This window comes from Rhagoletis pomonella, unplaced genomic scaffold (assembly GCF_013731165.1).
Source record: "Rhagoletis pomonella isolate Grant_MI unplaced genomic scaffold, Rhpom_1.0 Rhpom_scaffold_00011, whole genome shotgun sequence".
Taxonomy (NCBI): Eukaryota; Metazoa; Arthropoda; class Insecta; order Diptera; family Tephritidae; genus Rhagoletis; species Rhagoletis pomonella.
Genome location: NW_023458565.1, coordinates 20,011,696 through 20,029,187, shown reverse-complemented (window position 1 = coordinate 20,029,187; position 17,492 = coordinate 20,011,696). Strand labels below are relative to the sequence as shown.

General features: G+C 33.2%; 1 protein-coding gene and 1 long non-coding RNA gene across 3 annotated transcripts in view; one reads left to right on the top strand and one right to left on the bottom strand.

The window, feature by feature from the left end:
• LOC118746785 overlaps nucleotides 1-17,492 on the bottom strand; it is a 253,271-nt gene that overhangs the window by 97,288 nt on the left and 138,491 nt on the right. The window lies entirely within an intron of this gene.
• The window catches only part of LOC118746786, a 76,458-nt gene continuing 58,982 nt past the window's right edge, over nucleotides 17-17,492 (top strand). Inside the window, exon 1 of the long non-coding RNA XR_004993891.1 lies at nucleotides 17-479. This is a non-coding gene — a long non-coding RNA (uncharacterized LOC118746786). The remainder of the gene's footprint in view (nucleotides 480-17,492) is intronic.

Genomic DNA, 17,492 nt, shown 5'->3' with positions numbered 1-17,492 from the left:
TGCACATTCATTATTTTACTTGAGTATAAGCTCCACTTGAAAGGCGTGCACAGTCAGCACCGCCACGTGTGGCCATTACCATACAATATACGTCAGGCAGCGCAGGTGGGAAGCAAAGTGCGGACAGTATGTAGACTCGTTACAGGCACACCAAGTGGACACAAGTGGGCTGCGAATTTGTTGTTGTTTTTTTTTTTTGTAAAAAGCAGCAATATGAAATTAAATAGCGATAGCTGTATTTGTGCAAGTACCATTAAGTGTCTATTTACGCGCGCAGTAAGTGGACTATGTGAAAAATAAATGCAAATAAGGATAAGTAAATACTCGTACGGGATTAAATATATGTAAATATGCACATATATTGTTATTATAATTCAATTTAAGCTTCGAATTTTGAAATGTTATTTAAATGTAACATCTAGAATTTGGATGCGGTGCGCTTTATAAGAGAAACTTTCGAGGCTGGAGAAAGAGTAGAGGTAAGACTGAAAATCGCTTCTTTTTACAATATCACATTATGTTTAATGTTCAGAATTTGGGTAACACATGAATTGCCGAAATTACTTGCTAGTTTTGAATTGCTTGCTGAAGGCGTCCTAATGCTTGTGCTCATGATTAAGCACCAATTTCTCAGTGTCTGGTTAACACTAACTACAGGTTAAACATAGTTATCAACGTTATCGACCCCCTGTTGTATGTTATGGAGTCGATCACATCGATAACGATGTTTAACCTACAGTTAGTGTTAACCAGACATAGATAAACTGGCACGAACTCATTCGCCCTGTGCAATTGTGAGTATATTTTTTAGGTTGCTCATACGCCGTGTATTAACATAAATTTGGTTGATGTTTTTGGTTATATGTAATAGGAACCAGTGGCGGATTTATGGCGAAGGTTTTCAGGTAAAGGAGGGAAAAAACTCTTCGTTGTTTCACAGGATGAAAAGTTTTCCCGTACATTGGCTAAATAAGTCGTGTGATCTCTTGAATATCGTTCAAACGAAGCCATTGATAAGCAAGTGTAAAGCTTTGAGGGCTGCCTGATTGCCACAGAAGAAAAGAAGTCGTTTGTTCTTCCCAGGCTTTTGATCAAGATTTCGTGCTACCTGCTAAATAGCAAACACCTTTTCACCCGTTACGCGTTTATGTGTTGAATGTTATTTTCTTTTTCTGTTTTTTAATTAGTTAATTTATTTTTTTAATTTAGATTACTTTTAATTTTCAAATTTTTAGAATTTTAAATTAAAATATAATACACATTTAGTAAATTTCAAAAGCGGGCGCTTTTATTTCCTTAATTCCATTAACACTCGACGATCGAAAATTTGAACGCACACAAACACAGCAGCAAAGTAAAACAAAAGTAAAGCAAGTAAAATAAAACACTACACAAAATAAGCAAATTACACAAACAAATAAGATTATGGAAAGAGTTTTAAAAAAATCAGTAAATAAAATATTTCAGGCGCACGCGGTCGTAAAAAATGAACTAAGTGCATTAAAATATCAATAAAAATAAAACAAGTTTCACAAATAAAAATAAAAAATTCCGCAACAGCACAATTGACAACGGGAATGTATGTAAATGCAAATGAAAAAGGGGGTAGGGAAGTCAAAATAAAATATAAAGAAGAAATGTAAACACACGCTCACAGGGACTATACTCGAACAGTCCTGCAGTCGCTGCCGGCTGAAGCCTCCGCCCGCAGTGTGAGTTAATCCTTCACATTTCAGCAAGCGCTCTGTCGGCCTGTAGCGCGACAATGCGCGCCAAGGGAGAATGTGGCGGCATTTTAATGGCGCATAAATAATAAAATGAGTGAAAAAGAATACCAAGCAAAGCAAAGAAAAAAAGGAAAAAGGGGTTACGTTGTAAAAGAGAAAAGCTCGGTTGTAAATATGCATATAAAAAAGTAAAGGCAAGTGTATGCTAAATGTTATTAATATTTTTTGTTTTTTACTTAAAAAAAAGAATACAGCCTAGTATAAAATTTCCATTCCAATTCCCTTTCTTGCACGTGTTGCAGTAATCCAGCTTTGCGAGCAATTAAAAAAAATATAACTGTGTGAACCGACTTGTAATTTGTGTAGTGAATTTCGTGGAATTTTCCTGTTCATTGCAGACAACTTATCTTGCGATCCTGCTGTAACTATTGAATTCGTTCAAGGCATTCATTATATGTAGCATTCAATACTTTAAAATATTTATTAACAACTACCTTATTTATTTGAATCTCAAAGACGATGAAGGAAAACTTTAACTGACATTTTTTAGACAAAGTAAAAATAGCAAATAATATGTGTTAAGAGTAATTGTCTATGTATGTAGATACATATCGTCGTTTAAAGTACAAAACCGCGTATCGTCATTCTGCAAAACTGACATTGGCTGCCAAAAATTGGATTTGCTCACACAAGCTCTTGGCTCAATCTTTATCCATTCGACCTGAAAAAAGAGAACCATTTTGAAATATGAGTGTTTTTACACTCTAGAAAATAATTTCTAAAACTTCACATACGCGGTTTTGCATTTTGCTCATACGCGGTTTTGAACTTTAAACGACGATATGTTTATACTGCTTGCTCGCTGGATGAAAGTCATAGCCTAAAAAAAATGTGGTTTGAACAAATTTTGCAGAAATGGCGGTTTACTAAAAAAGGAGCATTTGCCTTCCTTCATAATTATTTTTATATTTTTATATTTATAAAACAATAACTATTTGGCCAAGGTATAGAAAATACTAAAATTTGATGTCAGCGCTATGCTCCGGTACAAATTCTGCAACTGCTTTTATTATTTTTTTTTGTAATTAGCTTTTTTCAAGGACAAATTACTGGCTTAATTTTTCAAACAATTTTTTCTAGCATCTTTTCAGAACGTGATATTTTTACCAGTTTAGCCATTTTTTATTTGTTTATGCAATGTTTATATCTATCTATATATAAATACGCTAAAAGAAAATTTTGAACTCCCTTTTTTGAGGGCACCGATTTCAATGAAACGTACACAGATTTAAGGGATATAACTTCCTCTAATCCAGAAATATTAATCCCGTTACGTAGGGGGCGTGGCATCAGACAAAAATGTGAAAACCGATATATTTCTAAAACTAATTACGCTGGGGACCTGAAACTTGGCACGGATGTATAGACTGTAAATACTATACTTACGCCGAAAAATGGTAGGTATTAAAACAGGAGGCGTAGCACCTCCCGTACCAACTGAAAGTCTAATATCGCTTACCTCTGGAAGAGCTTATGCTAAGGTGCTGAAATCTGACACAGCTATTTATGCCATCAACAACGTACTTAAGGCGAAAAGTGGGAGATGTTGGAAAAGGGGGCATGGTATCTCAAAAAATAACAAAACATATAAATTCACATTTCAAACTTTGTATACAAATTAGAAACAGTTCTACAAATTGTCCCCAAAATTTCAACCCTTTACTCCTCTATTCTAACAGAGTCACAAAATTTAGCTCATCACTGTTGTGATTTCAAGTGCGCCGAGAAATTTGTCACAAAAAATTCGATTTTGAGTGCTAGAAAAATGCACAAAAATTTAAAAAATTGAATTGAAGCGGCATATTTTTTGAGCGGCAAGCTTTGAGACGCGGTAGAAATCACAGCAGTGATGAGCTAAAATTTGTGACTTTGTTAGAATACGGCTGTTAATCTGAACTTCTAGAAAAAAATGTTGATAGACACGAGTACTTTGTTCAATTCAATTCTGAGATATCACAATTTTTTGCTGATTTTAGTAAAAAAAATTTTGCGTAACTAGGTTATGGTCCATATTCGACTAATTTTCTATTTTTGGAACAATTATATCTCTCTATAAAGAAACATAAACGAAAAACAAAAACAAAAAAAATAGTAAAATAAGAGTGAAAATAAAATGCGAAAAGATAAACACTCTCCTTAAATATCAGAAACAGGAAAAAACAAAAATATGCGCTTAGGCCATCCTACGAAAATTCGTCTTCGAATTTGACTTTGCATTCATATTTTTATTCGTATTCGTCTTGGTATTCTTCGTTGTCTTCGTGCTTATCTTCGGTTGGACAACGTATTCTTATTCGTATTCGCCTTCGTATTCGTCTGCTTATACTTCCTCGTATTCGTCGGCTTTTGCTGCTCTTCGTATTCGTGTTCGTGATCTGCAAAGAATTTTGCGAGAAATCTTTTAAATTACTTATCGTTAATCTCTATAACTTTTCTCTACCGATTATATCTCTACTGGTAGAGAATATATATACGTCATTCTCTACTACTCATTAGCAATAGAGAACAGGGCGGCGAATTCATATCTCAATTCGCCATGGTAGAGAATTGTTACAGAAACGAGCTACTGGTCTGAACTCAAAGCTCCGAGTGTTTTTCTGCCATGAAAAACAGCTTCTCATAAAAACAAAAACGCCGTTCGAAGTCGGCGTAAGCTGTAGCTTCCTTTCCCCTTTTTTGTGCACGCCACAAATCGGAGGAGAAGCTCCGCCAACACTAACATGTTCTGTAAGCGCCAATCTGTTATTATTATTATTAAGTTTTCTAGACCATGCAGTTTTTCACAATTAATTTTCAAAATAATTTGATAAACGAATGTTTTTTAAATAAAACACTTGTTTTTGGGGGCGGACAACGAGCGCCGAAAGTGGCAAAAAACTAAAACCGTTGTTAAAATTTTCTCGAGATCTTGCCATATAAATCTTTATATCACACAACAGAGTTTTATGTAAAATAAATAAAGACTAGCAGACCCGGCGATCTTCGTCCCGCCCGAAATTATTATTTTTTTTATTGAACCATTTTGGTCAAAGATTTTCATCAACAATTCACGAACACGATTTATATGCTAGTATAATGCTTTTTGGTGGTCCGCACTCTTAAATAACTGAACGAAAGTGTAATGTTCGCGACGAAGTTCTTGGAATTTCCCCCAATTTGAAGAATTTTCTCCTCTTCACTCCCTGGCGGCAACAATGTTCCGGTTCGAAGGTGAATCTCTACTTTAAACTGTGTTATATAGCTTGTGGCAATTTCAAAATGGTCCACAGAAATCCAATATACATAGACTTATTTCAAACGAAATACCTTAAATTAGAGCTCTCGATTTTGTTCGCACATTTTCAAACAGCCCGGGTATATGAGCAGCGAGTACTCGCACACTTGTTCAATGCTCATTACTCGAAAATTTTCGAGCATGAGCTCGAACAATTCGAGTGTTTTCGAGTAATTTGAGCAATGTTTTTTTTTATTGTATTGACATTTTTGGTACCAACTTTTTAAATTTTTCAAATTATTGATATATAATGCAAAGATTGTTACATTGGTATTTAATAATATAATTTATTTAACATGAATTAGAAAGCAGCTGCTGACAAATACAATTTACAAATTTTCTTTTGTTTATGAAATTGTTCAAAAACTCGAAAATTTTGAACAAACATTTGAGCAGTTGAGCAATGAACGAGTTTCTAGCGAGAATCGAGCTACTCGCATTGCTCGATACCCGGGTATCTAGAGCTCTACCTTAAATGCCTTCTCAAGGGGCGTAATAGTTCGGAGGTCATTTGAAATTAACCCCTGGAAAACTCAATCCTGTAGCTCGTTTCTGTAACAATTCTCAACCAAGGCGAATTCGTATACGAACTCTCCGCCTTGTTCTCTACTGCTAATGAGTAGTAGAGAGTGGTATGTACATATATTCTCTGCCAGTAGAGAAATAATCGGTAGAGAAGAGTTACACAAACGAGCTACTGGTGTCTGCGAATGAAGCTTTAACGCAGATTAATATTAGTAAATCATATCCAGTGGGCCAGTCGGAAAACGGGGGCAGTTCGACAAACTCAATGGAGCAGCAGGCCAACGTAAATGGACATTCACGACACTTTCTCTCAATGTACGTTTTTAGTAATAACTCGACTCTAGCCCCACCTGGCGGCTCCTTTTTGTAAAAGTATTACCCTTACCATTACCAATACATATCCCGAATATGAGCAAATCGCATCATAAATAAGAATTTTTAGTAATAACTCGACTCCAGCTGCACCTGTCTTTTTTAGCCTGTAACCAACTTTTAAATTTCTGCAAAGGTGTGCGAAATTTCAAAAAAATCTGTACAGCCGTTCTCGAGCTTTGCAAACAGAAAAAAACGGCTTTTAAAATATATATTAGTATAGGTAATTCGACTCCAGCGCTCCCTAGCGGCAATTTTTTTCGCAAAAATGTTTTCCTTCTTCTTACCAATACATATATAAAATATGACCGAAATCGGACTATAAATACAACTTTTAGTAATAAGTCACCGATCGGGGTTTTCTCTCCGTACAATTTTTTATGGGCAAAGACAAACACAACTAAAAAAGTCTACTTAAATCGGACAATCCGTTCTCGAGTTATGGGGTCATACGTTTAGTTTTATATATATATAGAGATAAAGATATAAATTCTTAAATAGTTGGAAACTATCTTCAAAATTATTACTGCTGGTTAAGAGTACATTTAATTTAATTAGTTAAAGCATTTAACTTCCATTCCCTGAATGCGTTGTAATATTTTAGTCAGTATAAATTTAACTCCCAAAAATTTTAAGCGGGTGGCAACCCTATCAAAAAGTTTTAATTTTTACCTCAAGCAGTGAAGCTTTCCTTCAAAATGGTGTTTCAATCATTCCATTTGATGAAGTTTGATGGATGATATCGAGCCCTAACCGCCAAAATAACGTAAGCGACATTTTTTTCAATATTTTCTTTTTGATGCAGAAATGCATCTAGATGCTCTAGGAATATTTCTGCATCAAAAAGAAAATCTTGAAAAAAATGTCGCTTACATTATTTTGGCAGTTAGGGCTCGATATGGCGCTTTATTGACTGGATACCGAGTTTTCAGCTTTTTGAAACACCATTTTTTTGATACATAATTAAATTTGAACAACGGGACTACTTTGCGAATGTACGTGAGCTACTCCCCTTCAAAATAAGATATCACTCATTAAATTTGGTAACAGAAAAATACCTTTTAGAAATAAATACATAGCTACCCCTATAATAGCAAAAGAATGATTGTTCTTTCAAATGAGAGTGGTTTTGAATGTGCACGACAATTTTGAAAACACATAAAATTACATCTTGCTATCTACATACATATAGATTTATCCACTTTGTCATAATTATTTATGTAAATTTAATGTCGTAAATAACCAAAATATGTTGAAGTATTAATATTATAATGAATGCGGAAATGTATATATATATGCATACATACATACATATATGCATGTACTTATGCATTAAACGTGACCTCATTTGGTTTGGTTCTTTGCTGTACCAAAAGGCTGTGGTGCACCACTGCGTATGCGGCACTCAGAGCTCAATTTCATATCTGCAGGTGAGCTACCCACATACATATGTATGTACGTATACATTACACTTTAATTGGAGCTACAGGGCGATTCGTTGAAAATGCTTAGGGACATGTTGTGTGTGTGTGTGTGCAGACACATATGTATAAGTAGTATATAAGTAAATGTGTATGGTTATTAAATGTAAGACAAATATTGGGGGACTATTTTTATGAATATATTCGTACATACATATCTTTGCATGCAAGTAAAAGTAATTGCTGAAGTTTGCAACGTCTGAGTTTTGTATAAAATATATGTGAACAGATTTGTTTAGATACGCAGAAAAAAAGCAAAAGTTCACTGGCACTTACATCGAAGATATGTGAATTATTAAAAATCTGTGTACTTCTATATAAGTAGAATTTATGTTTGTCGGATTTAGCTTACAGCTAATACGTTTTTTACTCATTTTATTTTATAGCATATATATCCCACATACTAATTCAGTACCTATGTACATACTTACATAATGCAGATAAGCACTTAGTACAAATAAATTTTCGTGCCATTTTTTCTTCTTTGCTCCCCCCCAAGCTAATGTGTTTTTCAGTGTGGTGACTCCATGTTATACCGTTATTTCCACACTTGTAGCTTGAGGTTTGACGAATATTTTTTCGCTCAAGGACACACTTTATACTTATGGCTAGAAAATTTTAAACTTTGTAAGCTCTAGAGTATAGCACGGGAGTGGCAACTTTGCCTTGTGTGCACAGTATTGTATTTCCGGTGTTATTTGTTTTTTTTTTTACATTTTAATGGTTTGTTTTATTTCTTTTATTTTGCGCTTTTAACATTTAAATGCTCAAAAGACCATTTTTTGTAGTAGCTGCATACGTTTTCCTATGAGTAAAACTTTTTGAGCCGCGGGGTAATTTTGTATTTGCTGCTAGCAAATTTCGTGCTGTAATTGCTGTAAGATTACACCTGTGTGGCGATGAAAAGGCATTTCGTTGGAACTGAAAAATAGCAGATTTAGTAGGTGAGTTGCTTTAGTTAAAACGTGCTTGTACAGATGTTGAGAAAATTTCGTGTGTTCATCAAAGGTAATTCATAAAAGGAAGCATTTGGGTTTCAAAAGCCATGATTTATAAAAAAAATTTAAATGTTTTAATCGGGGATAAATATAGGGTCGGCCGCTGTGGTGTAGTGGTAAGCAGTGCGCGCTTCCACTCCGCAACGCCTGGGTTCAAACCCTGGTCAAAGCAACATCGCAAAAAATATAGAAAAAGGTTTTTTCTTAACAGCGGTCGTCCCTCGGCAGGCAGTGGCAAACCTCCGAGTGTATTTCTGCCATGAAAAACAGCTTCTCATAAAAATACAATCGCCGTTCGGAGCCGGCGTAAAACTGTAGGTCCCTCCGCTTTGTGTGACAACATCAAGGCGCACGCCACAAATCGGAGGAGAAGCTCGGCCAAACACTAACATATGTGTAAGCGCCAATCTATTATTATTATTAAATATAGGGTCATTTTTTGACTGCATTAAGCTACTGATATGGTAAATTCTAATGCGTCTTATGGAAAGTCACGCTGCACAATGGGAAATTGTCGACTGATTTTGTTTAGAAATGGCTGGAAGAGTCAATTTTGTACTCAATTTAAGTTTTTTTTCATTACTCGGAACGGATTTTAGAAAAGATTGTATAGGCTTGATAAAAATAACTCATATTTATGTTAGCAAATTTTTTCAAAAAACCATCAAACTACAAGTATAAGTAATATGTTTTTGGTGACAAATTTCAGATTTTTTATAGATAAAGTGCAAGACGGCTTTTGGGACCACTAAATACTAATTCTGATGACAAAATTTCGAAATTTTAAATGGCCAATTCAAACCGCCGGTTGTATCCAAAATATTATACCAAACAAATATTTTTCAAACTTTGTCATATGGTGACAAGTATTTTTGAAAAAAAAAAAATTATTCAATTCGGTAAAAATGGACTATTCCAGTCATTTTTGAAAAAAATAAATCGAAATTTTCCCTCTGTGCGCTGACGTCTCTTCAATCCTAGAGTGTGACCAAATTTTCGGCTACGGTTTGCTGATTATTCGGCTATTATTTTATGTTCTCCCCAACTATTCGTCTTCCACCTCAAAAGAGTTAGAGGTCTGTTTTCAGCAATATTTATATGCTATTTTAAATGATATTTTTTTGAAAAAAATTGTTCAAACAAAAACATTCTATTTTTTTTTTAATACACTCCTCGCAAAAATAGCATATTCTTGGTGTAAATCCGATTTAAAAATTTTATACAAATAAAATAAAAATGTCAAGAAGGTGAAGTGCTATCCTTACGACCTGAGGTGAATAAGGTTTTAATATCGGGTCTTTAGTTTTGTAGCCCATTAAATTTTAGTATAACAAAGTGCAAGTTTCAATTGGCTGTAAAATACCGTTGATTTTTTTAATTTGCTGATCGCGCTGCCCATTTTCTTCCATGCAAAGTATGCTCGACAAAATTTTTTTATGCCACTTATTTACCTCCGGCTGCCGCATTAAATGCTGTTTTTTCTAGAACATTCTGCATATTTGCATTGCAAGACTAAGTAGTTGCAAAATATTAATGATAAGGCTCATACAGCTTATGAAAATATTGTAGTCGTACCTGACACGCGAGTGACTGAAGATGTTTTTTTCTTGAACACGCCAGCGACAGCTTCGGTTCGTGTCGGCGGCCATCGTTCTGTGCCATATAAAAGCACAGTTGGAATAAGCTACACTGTATAAGTTTAGTCGATCAAAATAAAATTCCCTCTTTCTAATCGCTCGCTCATATGTACAGTAATAGTATTATTTAGCAGATATAATACTAAAATGGCTGCACATTACTAATGAGCCGAATATTTGGTTCATTTCATAACTATACAACACCATGTACATATGATATTATTATTATTTAATTTGGATTACTTTCTTATACAAATATATTTCATTCTATAACGAAACCCATATAAATCCCATTTTCAAACTTTGAACAAAAATTAAAAAAATCAAAAAATTACCATCAAAAAATCTTCGAGCATACACTGCCGGCAAAAAGTATCGGCACAGCTGCTTTTTTACACTATATGCAATAATTTTTTATTGCAATATTTTTCCGAAATTTTTTAAATAAAAATGTGGTTCATTCCACAACAAAAAGCATAAAAATATACTTTCTAAACTTTACGCAAAACTCGCAAAAATTAAGCAAATTTTCAGCTTTACAATCAGATATTTTAAAATTTTTTGAGTATAAGTTCTAAGTAGCTTTAAATTACTGATGATTTTTGACATTTTTTTTTACACAGTCTCTTCCATACAAAAAATAATTTTCGAAAATACTTTATATGAAAAAATGCAAAACACCTTCAACAAAAAAAATCTCAAAAATCAATGCGATTTTTACTAACTCCGAACTTGCATTTTTTACACTAGAATTTAAACAAAACTGCATACTCAAAGAAATTCCGAAAAATCTGATTAAAATTTGAAAATTTGCATGAAAATTTATTGATTTTTCGCGAGTTTTGCACAAAGTTTAGAAATTGTGTTTTTGTGTTTTTTGTTGTAGAATGAACCACAATTGTATAAAAAATTTTCGGAAAAATATTAGAATAAAAATTGGTGCATATATTGTGCAAAATTTTCTGTGCCAGTACTTTTTGCCGGCAGTGTACTTCATATGGAGGAAAGTGAGTGTCACCGTCAACAAAAAAAAAAATAATAATAAAAAAGCCAAAAGCCAACGCTAAGCCCTAGCTACTTCAAACTTGCACTTTATTATAATAGAATTGGAAGCCCTACAGTATAAATACATAAAATCTTTCTAAGAAAATATGTTGCTTTTTTAAATATTGCACAAAGTATGAAGTTTAGATTTATACGGTTTTTTTTTAAGAATAAACTGTATTTTTTGTTATAAAAAATAATCAAAATTAAATGACAAAAAAAAGTGATTAAAACCTGTGGATATATGTTACGCTTTTATTTATGACACGGGGTGTATACATACATTTATTTATTTATTTTATTTTATGGAAAGAATCTACGAAATTTTTTCTTGCTAAGAATTCTATTTCAGATGGCTCCTTACACGTCAAAGTATTCACTGCAATAATTACACTTTTACTTGGGATTAAATTATTACCTTTGAGTTGTTGCACTAAACTTGTACAGTTAGCAGAGCTGCGACAATTCTGCTAAAAAGTTTCCCAGAATTTAAAAACAAAATAACCATTGCAATAAAGTTGTTTACCAGCTGTTTCCCAGAATCGTTTATTACAGCAAATAATTGCAACCCTTCGTTTCGCTTAGTTTTTTTCCACTTACCTTTTGACCCTTAATTCGGCGGTAGCTCGATGCTTGCTTACAGCTCTCAAAGTGCATGAAATATGTTTTCTTTGTAGATGCATACCTAAATATGTATGTATATACTCGCACATATGTATGTAGGTGTGAGAAATTGTGCTTGGTCGACATTTGGTTTGGCTTGGTTTTTAATTTTTTGTTTGTTTAACGTTTTTTTTCTCATTTCTGCGATTTTGCTTCTCCCCGCATTTAAGCAATGCAGTAATTTCCCTAAAAACAGCTTTGTGTCACCAAAAAACAAGCGAAAAGGGTATAGCAACACGTGTTGCATGCTTACTCTACTTTTTGTAGAGCTTTTGAGAAAATTTTATCAGCATAAAACTGCAACTTTTTACCTTTAATTTGTAGGAAAAGTTTTATTATATATATGATTTAGGATGTTTGTAGTTAAACACCCAAATTCATAAAAAAATAAAGAGTACTAAAACTGCTTTATAAATACAAAATTTGTATGAAAATGTCACTTTATAGAGCTCTTTAAACCCAATTTAGTTTTTATGTATAAAGCCATAAGAGTTTTAACAAGCATGTGAAAATTAGCACCATTATTGTAAAGTATACTCGTATATGTAATATGGGTGAATCCATGTGAAATCGACCAATGGCTAGAATCGACCATTTTTGATTTGGATTAATTTTGGTCAGAACTTTTTCTATAATATTTATAACAAAGTTCTGCCGAAGGGAAATTTAAAATTAGTTTTGAAAGTCTAAAAATTTAAAATTTCAAAATTTCCGGGATTTTTCAAGTTTATTTTTGCATATCCCAACAACTTTTGCTGCTAAAAAAATGGTTCTGTCAGAGATAGTACTGTTTTTTTTAGTTTTTGAAATTTTCTAATGCAGTTTTTTATATAAATAGCCCCAAATATCACCTTTAAAACGAGACCAGAATTAATTTTGAGACGAATTGCCTTAGAACTTGCCCGTGCAACCATCAAGTAAGATTGCGTCTAATTATTTAACTTCATTAATTTTTCATTTTATGCTTTCAGTAAATTCTCGTTTTTTTTTTTAACTGAAATATGGCTCACCTGTTTACAGATCGGCTAAGTTTACACAAAATAAAAAGAAAGTTTGCCTCAAATGCGATCGTGAAATAAATTATATATTTATGTACATATTTCAACATTTATGAAAGAATATTTTTGCTCTTAAGTCTCCAACTTGAATGCATTTTCGTACCACGGCAGCAATCATACAAAGGCAGACAATAATGTCAGGTCGGTAGCGTTTTGCAATGGCAGCAGTTTTAGTGTTATGTAAACATTCTTTGTGAGAAGCCTTGCACTTCGCTCTTAACATTTCTCCACCGTGCTAGAGCTGCAGCACATACAAAATTCAGAAGGTTTTGCGCATTGAAAAACCAAACAAAATAAAAAATTGCAAGCAAAAAAAAACGTGGAAAACAAGAACAACTCCCACAATTACTAAGTAGAATACAATACAATAATTCATTGCAACAATAGCAATAAAAAGCGACATTTATGACAGCTGCAAAAATAGTATAATAAAGCAACAAGGACGAGCAGTTAGTTGTGACAGGCATCAGCAACTACCGGCGACGTGTTGCGGAAATTTTAGTGTCTCAAAGAAAAAAAAATAAAAATCTTGAAACTATATTTTCACGCTTTTGCATGTATGTACGTATGAAATGAAAATGTCTACTCGGGTGGCCCTTAAAACATCAATATCTAAATTTTGTAGGATTCGCCCATTTATTTTAAACTACGTACCAAATAGAGACATCCACTAAAATTACCCAATTTTTAACACATTTTTATGGGTTGGAAAACTTTTAATTAAAAAAAAAATCGCAAAAATTCTTTTTGAAAATTATACTTATCAATTCATAAACTCGTTATAGTTGGTTATAGTTGGCCAAAGCCAATTTTTTTTTTTTTAGAATTTTTCGATTGTTTTCGTTTAAATCTTTAATTTTTCCAAACCCTGGTAGTGACCCTTAAATTTTTTTTTTAAATTTTCGTGTATCTCCTCATTTTTATTTTTATTTTGTCAAACTAAAATTTTTTTAGGCCTTTTTCGAATTTTTTATTTAAATCTTAAGTTTTTCCGAATCCTGGTGGTGACCCTTAAAAATTTGTTCAACATTTTTTAAATTTTCGTGTATGTCTTCATTTTGTACGAAGAACCAAATAAATGAGCGCCCCATAGTTTTAGTATTTTAAGGACCATCCTAATCTATATACATACATGTATGCGCAATACAATTGCAGCAAAATGATGGCTGCTTAAAATTTTGCTCCAAGCCTTACTGCATGCAGCTCACATTGTTTACATAGCACCTTCGTGATGCAGCAGGACTGGTATTATTTTTTATTCTACTCTTTTTTGAATTTATAAATTTTAAAACAAATATTATATTTCTTCTCTGAATTTGAAATGTGCCATGTCGCACTTTTGTTTATTCACTGCTGTAACCTTTTTTGTGGCGTGCTTGTCTCTGGAGAATGCCACGGAGCTGTTGAACAATGCACAATGGCAGTTGCAGCGTAATATTCAAGCAACTCAACTCACAACTGCCACAGCTACGAGCGCAAGGACTAGTATTACTGCCACTAGATGTGAATATACTTAGATACTATACTATGTGTGTACATAAGTATGTATGGTGATGTGGAAATGTCAAGGTGAGAACCAGATGGTAGCCTTTCAACAAAAAAAAAAAAAAAAACGTTTAAACGTTTAAAGTAGAGAAAATTATGACAGTGAATTGAAAAAGTAGCCATAAGGTTAGCAAGAGACTTCAGAAGCTTTTGAGAATTGGACTGACCCTTTCAAGAAATGCAAATAAACATATGTACGTACACCCAAAAGTAAATATTCTAGCGTATTACAATTCGCGGGTAGCGTGTCTAAAAACGTAATCAGTGTCGTTTTAAAAAAGATTTTCTTATTTTAAGAAAAATTAACAGTTCGATTAACAGCTGTTAACTGTCCACATTTTAAGGTTGAAATATAATTCATGACTAGCGTGTTTGCTCTGTATGTATGTATGTTTGTTAGGGGCAAATATCGCAATCAAGTTTTAACCAACTTCCGGATGATCTAGAGACTTGAAACTTCACAGTTGGTTTAGATCCCGATGACAATGTAATAGGAAAGATGAATTAATCCGATAGGCGGCGCAGTAGTCGAGATATTTCGTAAACCAGTATTTATGATAAGATTTCGTTCATATTAAAGAAGCTTGTTTTAAAACTATTTTATTTATTTTTTTATTTAAGGTTTCTTGCACTCATTTGTGGTAAAAATAAATATAATGATAAAACGTTTTAGACGCTAGATTTGCTTTAAATAAATCGATCGCGCGCACTTTTCGTTGTTTTCTGAGTCCGGACCGAAATTTTGTATTTACACAATTTTTTTTTATTTTGTACATACATATGTATATTGTGTTTTATATATATTTTTTTTTTTAATTTTTAATTTTTTGTCTTTTATTTCGTACTTTGTATTTTGTATTTTGCACTTTTTATTTTGAAATGAAATTTTGCATTTTGAATTTGGTTTTGCGTTTTTGTTTAGTACTTTCTATTTTTTAGTTTGTGTTTATTATTATGTATTTGTGTTTTATATTTTGTATATATAACTTTGCATATTGCATTTTGTATTTTCATTTTGTGTTTTACGTTTTGAATTTCGCATTTTGCATTTTGAATTTTGTTTGGCTATTGTATTTTTATTTTGAAATTTTTCTTCGTTTCTTCTTCTATTTTGTACTTTTTATTTTGTATTTTGGGCTTTGTTTTTATATTTTGATTTTTTTTACTTTTTTCTATTTTCTAATTTCAATTTTTTATATTGGGGTTTGTATTTTGTATTAAGTTTTGTGACTTTTTTTGTTTTTCGTATTTTGTATATTGCACCGTGCGACAAAAAATAAAATTTTAAAACACACGAAAGAAGCGATATACTCACGAAATTATGGTCCAGATATAGTTAGCTTTTCACTATGGCGTCACAGTTTTTCTTTTCCAAAGAACTTTGAAATTTTAAAGAAATGATAGATTCAAAAAATTATTTAAAACAATCAGCGCAATGTAGAATAACAATATGGGTACCAAATGAGAGAGAAAGTTCTGTAGAATTTAGAAACAATAAAGTTTTCTGGTTTACAAGGTCGAATATGTATTGAAAATGCGCTTTTAATAAATTTTATCTTTTTAAGTTAATAAAGTTTTCAGAACGAAATTCGACGATGAGGTCGTGTGTATATTAGTCCTCAAACAATAATTTTTTCCAAAATAAATATTGCAAATTTTCAAGGATATTTAAGCGCAAAATTTTTAAATGAAATTTTTCATACCCAATCGTTCTTATGCACCTAAAACTTTATTCTACAGAATTTTTTCTTTTATACGATACCCTTATTGTTATCCTACATTGCACTGATTTTTTTTAAATAATCATATTTTTTAAACTTCAAAGTCCTTTTAAAAAAAATCCTGACGTCAGAGAGAAAAACCAAGTACGCAGTTTCACTATAATTTACCCATAGTTTCGCGAACATACTCATTTTTTTGTCTGCAAAATTTACTGTCGCACGGTGTTGTAATTCAAAATTGTAATCGTATTTGCTTTCGTATGCTTAGAATCCTGCTCTCACGAAAAAAGACAAGTCATGTTTTTCATTATTCTTGTTGCTTGAAAAAGCAGTTTGCTTTTGCTGTAAATTTTCTTGAAGAAATAAATATGTATAAGCGCTTTTTTTTCTTGACAGCTGCAAACTGATTTAGGAAATTTTGTTCCATTTCTTGTGCGCCATTTTATACATATGACTTTTTAGTTTTTTTTAAGGGCTCACATTTTCGTTCGTCCAGTTATTTCACAAATGTGTACGTTTTGCTAATGCCGGTGATTTCCAGCAAAATTTTGTCATCCATAACTGAGACGCCCCTTCGTCCCTATACGGCCCTTTGTCGCTTTCATCCTTCACCGCGTCGCTAATGATGTTGACACAGCTGTTGGTTGCTGCATCAACTGGCACTTAGTCGGCGCCTAGCAAAGGTTTACCTTACAACATCAACAGTACTCAGCCACTCAGACTCAAGCATTCACTAAGGACGACTCACTACTGGCTACATACTCCAAAAGATGAGATGAAAACTTAACTGCATTGTTGCTTTATACGGTGACAACTTGATTATTGTTTCGTCAATGCTGCCAACATTTACATTGCGCTTCGAGTGCTGAGCAAAAACCATGCCGTTAATTAGTATGCCTTTTCTGCTGTTGCTCTGCTTTAACGCCTGCAGCTATGCTTACATATGCAAGGCAGTTGCTCACACATGCATACTGTCATCTGTCAAGGCAGCTTACATTTTGAATATGATTACAACACTGCGAGTCATCAAGCGAATGTGTCTGTGTGTGTGTGAAGTCGCCTTTGCTGCGCTTAAATGTAGTTATGTTTGCAGTTACTTAATGACAACCCAAATGATGACAGGCGCACGACAGCTGTGATGATGATGATTATGTTGTTTTATGTATTAATGCAAGACGTCTACGCTGCTGTGCTGTGCTGTGCCGTTCTCACTGTGACGCTTTGGGATATTTTAGTCTTGGCATTTAATCTTCAAAGTCACTGTCGCTTCTGCATCGTTGCAACTGGCGTACTTGTATGCACCCACACACACACACACATACGCATCATTTTAGTTCTTATTTAATTCTTGTGGACCTACTTACTTGCACTCGAGTTCACTCTTTCA